The sequence below is a fragment of the Monodelphis domestica genome, chromosome 7 (genome assembly GCF_027887165.1).
Source record: "Monodelphis domestica isolate mMonDom1 chromosome 7, mMonDom1.pri, whole genome shotgun sequence".
Taxonomy (NCBI): Eukaryota; Metazoa; Chordata; class Mammalia; order Didelphimorphia; family Didelphidae; genus Monodelphis; species Monodelphis domestica.
Window position 1 is genome coordinate 288,588,927 of NC_077233.1, and position 6,746 is coordinate 288,595,672.

The following is a 6,746-nucleotide window of genomic DNA, read 5'->3' on the forward strand; positions in this document are numbered from 1 at the left end:
TATATTTTTATTTTCTAAATAGTTTATGAAGTTTTAAGATTATTCTTTAAATGTTTGATAGAATCCACTTGTGAATCCATCTGGCCCTGAGGATTTTTCTTAGGGAGCTCATTGATTGCAAGACAATGGTTGGCAGGTTGTGAGACTCAGAATCTTCCTGAGTCTGATTGAGTCAGAATTCCTAGGAACAGATTACCAACTGGCACTCTGGAGCTGCAAGGTGAAGGAGAAAGGTGTGTGGCTGGGACATCCCAGAAATCTATCCATCAAACATCTTCCTGGTGGACAACTTAACTGGGAAAAGACATCTACCTTGCTGGGACATCTGAGGACATCAGCTGGACTCCTATACCTAACTTACCAAGGACTCTTTGTAAGATTCTGGTTCCCTGGTTGACTTATCTTTAGGAAATTTATGTATTTAGTTAGGATATTTAGATAGTGAGTTTAATTAGTGGGTAAAACAAGTAGATACAACCCTCTCCCATTTTCCTTCCCAATTCATCCCTTCTCTTAAAAATTCAGTTTTTATTTATATGTAATTTCCCTTGTGTTTCACCCTCTTATTCCCCTCCCCTTCCTAAAATATCAAAATAACAATTGATAGCTTATTCAATATCTTTTCCTGAAACGGGATTATTTAAGTATTCAATTTCCTCTTTTGTTAATCTAGGCAATTTATATTGTTATAATTATTCTTCCATTTCATCTAGATTGTCAAATTTATTGTCATCTAATTGGGCAAAATAGCTAATTATTCATTATAATATTTATTATTGTTTATAAATAATTGCCCTAATTATTGCTTTAATTTCCTTTTCTTTGAAAGTGAATTCACTTTTTTCATTTTTGATACTAGCAATTTGATTCTTTTCTTTAATTCTCTTCTTTTTTTAATCAAATTGACCTGTGTTCTATTTTATTTCCCCATAGAATCAACTCCTAATCTTGTTTATTATTTCAATAGTTCTTTCAATTTCAATTTTACTCATATCTCCTTTGATTTTTAGGATTTCTCATTTAGTTTTTAATTGAGGGTGTTCAATTTGTTCTTTTTCTAGTTTTTTAATTGCACACCCAAATCACTGATCTGCTTTTTCTCTGTTTTATTGATATAAGCTTTGTATAAATGGAGTTTTTGGTCCTTTGACTTCATCCCCTAGAAGTCCCTTAGTATTTCCCAAAATTCCCTTTTCCTGTGTCTGCATTTTGCGTGATTGTATTTGAGTGGCTGTAACTCCTCCCTCTTCCTCTCTTGGACCTGTGACCAGGCTGAAAGCAGGCAGTTCTTTTGTTTTAGTTATTATTAATAAAATATAACATTTTAAAATATTTTAAAATATAATATTTAGTTATTGATTATTCATTTTAAAACCCACATCTTGGCGACCACAAAGAGACTATGAATTCTCAAAAGTTTTTAAGCAGATAGCCTTACAGAAAAGATAGTAAGTTTGCCAGGTTGCTGCCCACCACCAGTGTCCAGTGGCAGGGTGTGCCTGCACTCCTGCCCCACCTGGCTTCCTGCCACTGCCTTCTGTTTCTCCTGTCCATCTGCTTGGCCAGCATTGCTCAGTGCTCTCCACCCAGTTTGGAGCCTCCTCTACCTGAGACCAAACCTGCCACAAGAGCCTGCCAATCCCAACCATTTTTTTTCCACAGAGGGTGACATATAAAAATCTTTCCACCCCAATTCCTTTCCATAAACCAGATGTGTGTTTCTAGTGGGTCATAGCCATTTTTCAGTTTGGAAAAAAGAACCCCCACACCTTCTAATTTTCAAGCAGATTTTTTAAAGCTGATCCTGGACTCCTAGTTTAGAAGGCTGTTACTAAAGGTTTTTCACAGGGAGGGCAGTTAGTTCCAAATCAGTAGATTTGAAGTAATTTTGGGGGAATAAGCCTGATTTTTTTCTTCTTTCTCTTGACCCAAACCACCAAGAAGTATTTTTTCTCTCACATGCAAATACACTATTGTTTTCCCTCCAAGTTTTGCTTCTTTCTGTTTACTCTTTAAACAAACCCCATTCAGAGTCTTTCAGGAAAAAATGCTATTGCAAAGCATCCTTGAAACTCTGAAACAACAGTTTGAGTTGGTAGAGCTAAAAATGCAGTTTAGATATGCTTAATTCTTATCCTGGGACTTTTTATTTTCATTGGAGATTTCATATTTTATTTCCTTCTCCTCAAGAATATGCCACAAGGTAGGCTTCTTATGCTACGAACCAACCTGAAATATTTTGACAAAGTTCTAAAAGTCCTAACTGCTCTCAACATGCACAGTGGATATTCTGCCTTGTGCTTCTATGAAAAAATTCAGAGAACTGATAAAAGAAATCTAAATTGATAATAAATATGAGGGGAGAGGAAGGAAACTTTAAAAGAAATCTGGAAATTTCTTGCTAAATATTTTGAGTTTATTCTCCTCCTATCATAGTGAACAAGTCTATTGGGATTGGTGAAAAGAATTTGACTGCAGACAGACAGCATTGCCTGTCTGAACCTTCTCATTAGTTTATATTATTGTATTTACTTATTGCTTTAAGGTTTAAATTTTTTTTAAGTTTATCTGTTTTAATTTAATCAATATCTTTTTGTTATACTGAATCATTTTAAGCTATGTTTTGTCTATGTTGATCTTTAATTTGTACCTTTATCTTTGCTGAAGAACAAAAATATCATTGTAAGCCCATGAACATCTTCCCCAAACCATTTTCACTAGATCCATCAAAGATGACATGTTGCTTTTGTGTATTGTCACATAGATGATGATGGATGGACTTCATCAAAAGCTATATACAACCTTTAGAAAAGTTAATAAGCTAAGAATTTAATTGTAATTTTAAGGGGTCTTCAGAAATAATTTCACATAATTAGTGGTTTCTAAATGGATGATGATATATATTATGTTATATAATTATATATATATATATATATATATATATATATATAATAAAAAATGTTTATTAAAGGTAGAGAAACCAAGAAATGTTCCTACCAAGGTGTTTCTATGAATCAGGAAGACAGAAAAAAAGAGCTCCTACAAAACTCTTCATTTTAATTTACTTCCAGCAGAACAATCTAGACTTCTTGATGATGTTCTAGACCCAAATAAATTTTACTTTGTTTACAAATATGTTTGTCAAGGTTGAAAGATTTGCTACATCTTTAAAAATTATGACAAATATCCATCAATTCATAGGGTTTTTTTTATGTCATACAGCAACTTATTTGAAATATGATAGTCGGTTTGTTTGCTATTGTAATTAAATGGGAAATTGTGAATTTTGGGGACTTTGGTACTTCTTTGAACGTTAATTATCTACTGTGTTACTGTTTTATTCTGAAAATCATTTGTACTCACACATGGCTGACACAGTGTGTCACTGATTTTAAGCTATATATTTGTTATTTTTAAAACTTTTTTATTATTGTTTTTCCTTGCTTGTGCAATATAGTATCTGAGTTTTTTGTTTTCTCTCCTTTTTGTATTTGAAGCATATGTCAACAGTATTGAGAAGATTTTTCTTTATTTTTTTTATTTTGTAGAAATATAAGTTTTAAATACATTTGTTCTCATATTAATGCATACCCAAAAAGCTTTAGACTATTAAAATGATGCCATTGATTGTTTAAAAGAATTATGGGACTTTACTTCATGATTCTGTCTGATTCCAGAAGAAAGGAATATACAAAAGAGCCACTGTACAGTGGTAAAGAAGCACAGAGCATCTGCATAGTGCCTATGGAGCTCAAGGTCAAAGAGACCAGATACCAGTGGGATTGATGAGTTTTGAGCTAAAGCAAGAGGACTTGAACTTGTTTGGGGTTTGAGGTTGTGACTGTTTAACATGCATTAAATGCAGGACTTCCTTGAACATCATTCTATTAAGCACCTCCTTTTGATGCCATCTAGGTTCCCATTTGCTGCTGAAATCTAGTCCCTTTTCTGCCTTTCATGGTATGGCAAACTTTCTGTAGTCCTGGCTACTGATTGGGTAAATGCATAATTACTTAAATCATTTTTAATTGGGCCCTGATTCAAGGACATGTTATAGATTTGTTTTTCCTTTACTTAGATTTTTTTAGACATAAGACTTACATTTTGTATTTCATCCACAAGTTATTTTTCTCTTTTATTTGGATTTTTTAATGTTTTTGATTTTCTTTTGCAAATTGATTCATATACCTCATAACTCAGCCATGCATCCCTGACTGATCCCCATGTTTATTATTCACCTCAGGGGAGCCAAGTTATTGTTATGAATTTTAATTTAAATTTGAGCAATTTTAGGATAAGAAACTTGCAACTTCCCAGATTCCAGAATGCACCATGAAGATAGATGCCTGCAGGGACCACATGCTGCACCAAAAGATCCAGAGTGAACTTTGGGGTGTGAACGGAACTATGGGAGGTTGAAATGCCTTTGTTTTGAATGTATACTCTTATGCCAAAGGGGACTGCCCCCAAATTGGCTCTTTGTCAACCTTATAATCATTGCTTTTGTTCTCTTTTCCTTTTATCCACAAATTATTGCAATCTTTAAGTTGATTATGTTTCCATGATCCTTTTGGGGAAACTGGTTTCCCAATAGGATCACAGGGGGTAGGGTGATATGTGTAAATGGAGATTTTGAGCCTTTGGACTTCATCCCCCAGAAGTCCCTTAGTATTTCCCAAAATTCCTTTCTCCTGTGTCTCCACAGTTTGTGTGATTGTATTTAAGTGGCTATAACTCTTCCCTTTTCCTCTCTTGGACCTGTGACCGGGCTGTAGCTAGGCAGTTCTTTTGTTTTAGTTATTATTAATAAAACTCTTAAAATATAATATTTAGTTATTGATTATTAATTTTAAAACCCACAGCATTCAGGGATATATATTTCCCTCCACATACTGCTTTGACTATATCCCATAAATTCTGATATGTTATCTCCTCATTGTGATTCCCTTTAATGAACTTAGTGATTATTTCTGTGATCCACCCATTTTGAAGAGTTAGATTAGTTAGGTTCTCATTAATTTTTAATTTGCTTTTCTATGTCCTTATTGATTATAATTTTATTGCATTATGATTCAGAAAAGTTGCATTTATTATTTCTGATTTTCTGCACTTGGCAGTAAAGTTTTTATGCCCTAATACCTGGTCAATTTTTGTGTATGTACCATGTGCTCCTGAAAAGATGGTATATTTCTTCATATCCTCATTCAATCAATTTTCTCTAGATATCTATTAAATCTAACATTTCCTTTACTTTCTTTACTTTTTTCTTGTTTACTTTTTGGTTTGATTTATGTAATTCTGATAGGGGAAGACTGAGGTCCCTACTAGTATAGTTTTACTGTCTATTTAACATATTTTAAAAATGTCAATATAGAGCCTATAGGCATTCTTTTAGTGAATTAGTGGCTTCCATTTGTATTGAATTTGATACCACTGCTCTAGGTCTTCTTTTATTTCATCCTGTCTATGAAATCTCCCAGACCTCAATATTTCTGTATCCCTCAGAAGGTTCTTAGAAACCTGGGAAAACAGTCCAGGACTCTTTCTTTAGGACTGGAGGACTTCTTCCTAGAAAGGGTTTGGTAGATCTATTTTTAAATGATATGAGGCATGTGATATTATATTTTTAAAGTTTTGGTGATTTGATTTAAATTTAAGCAATTTTAGAATAAAAACTTGCTACTTCCCAGAATCCAGAATGCACCATGAAGATAGATATGTCAAGAGGTGGTTATCCCCTAGGCCAGTCAGAAATTGACTGGAAGGAAAAAGGAATCTTTGGCTAAATTGGTGGTGATTTTAAGTCCCTGGATGAAAGTGAAAGAGCATTTTCATCCAAACCTAATAGAAAAAGGATATAGAAAGGCCCTCTGTAGAGGCCCTGAAAAGAACAATACTTTAATGGATGATTAGAAAGGAAAATGCCTGGGATTTTCTATCTTAGTTCTCTATCATCTTCTGGTCTCTAATCAGGAGAGAAGAGTTTCTCTTTTCACCCACATTAGCTTGTTAAGTCTTATGCCCTCCTAAAGTTCAGGTTTATGTTAATATAATGTTAACATCTCCCCCAAAGTGAGGAGTTAAAAGGGACTTGATGTATAACATAAATCAGATATGATGGAGGCATCTTTCTCCTACAAACATAAGAAATGCTAAACATAAAAGACAGCATACATTGATAGAACAACTTAAAAGGGGATTCAGTAACTTCACATGTTAATCACTACTCCAATTCAGTAACTTAACAGAAGTTAATCACTTCTATGATCTAATGGGAGGCTATCATCAGAATATAAAATAGTTTGGAGATTGCTTATTGGGCATTTTATATTTTATGTTTCCTCTTGACTATTTCATTCAGAATCTGTGTCTTCTGACAAGCCAAGCTAGGAACTCAAGCTCTTCCTCTTATTAGTCATCTTCTGAGATTAAAAAAATTCCCTTTATTGCCAATCAGCTTCATTTAGAGGATTTAGTACCTCTGGGATTCTTCAACTCAATTTCTCTTAGTTCTAAGCCTGGGTACTTCTATGTCAAGTTTGATGTTTAGTCACCCACTCCCCCAAACCACTAATTAGAAAGGCAGCTAGTGGCCAGGCTTGCCTACTTGAGTCCCTCTTTACCACTTGATCTTTACCACGTGTTCCATTCCCCATTTGTCACAGTATGTCTCAATGTTACATATTGCTGACCTAGAACACTTAAATAAGAGAGACTCAGCTAGGCAGTGAAGTGGATCAAGTGCT